Source organism: Penaeus monodon, chromosome 19, assembly GCF_015228065.2.
Source record: "Penaeus monodon isolate SGIC_2016 chromosome 19, NSTDA_Pmon_1, whole genome shotgun sequence".
Classification (NCBI taxonomy): Eukaryota; Metazoa; Arthropoda; class Malacostraca; order Decapoda; family Penaeidae; genus Penaeus; species Penaeus monodon.
In genome coordinates this window covers 18,768,409-18,769,011 of record NC_051404.1, presented here as the reverse complement: position 1 = coordinate 18,769,011, position 603 = coordinate 18,768,409, and positions in this window count along the sequence as shown.

Below are 603 nucleotides of genomic sequence, written 5' to 3'. Positions count from 1 at the left end.
CCTGTTAAAAGAGCATTAAAAACCATGTGTAGTGTCCTTGGATATAAAGGGTTAATCTTATTTGGAAAAGGATAACAAAACTTAAATTCATTTTCTTTATTTTACACATCCTATACTTGTAAGTACTCTAACTGCAAGCTTTTCACTAAATGTTATAATCATTAGTGCAGTAAAATAAATAAGAGCATATACTTAAAAATTACTTGAAAATAAAAGTAGAAAATATAAATACTATACAAATACCATCAAATCATTACTGAAAAGATAACAGAGATTAATATCTAACAATTAGGTTATTGTACTAGGAAAATATCAACATGACTGAAAAAACAAACGTGATGCATGGCAAAATATACACAATTTTGATACAATGTATAATGTTTGTGAATGATATGATCACAGTAAACACAATAAACACAAAAAACATTCATACAATCATGCAGGGAATTCACAAATATATAAAACCATATTGTTTTCTTCACCAAGAAATGTATGTACAATCTGAAGTTCCCATTTTGACCACCAAGTACTGTAAATTTGCAGGTCCAGTTTCAATTCAAAATAAATTATTTGGTATCTCTTGACATCTTTCCCCTCCCCATT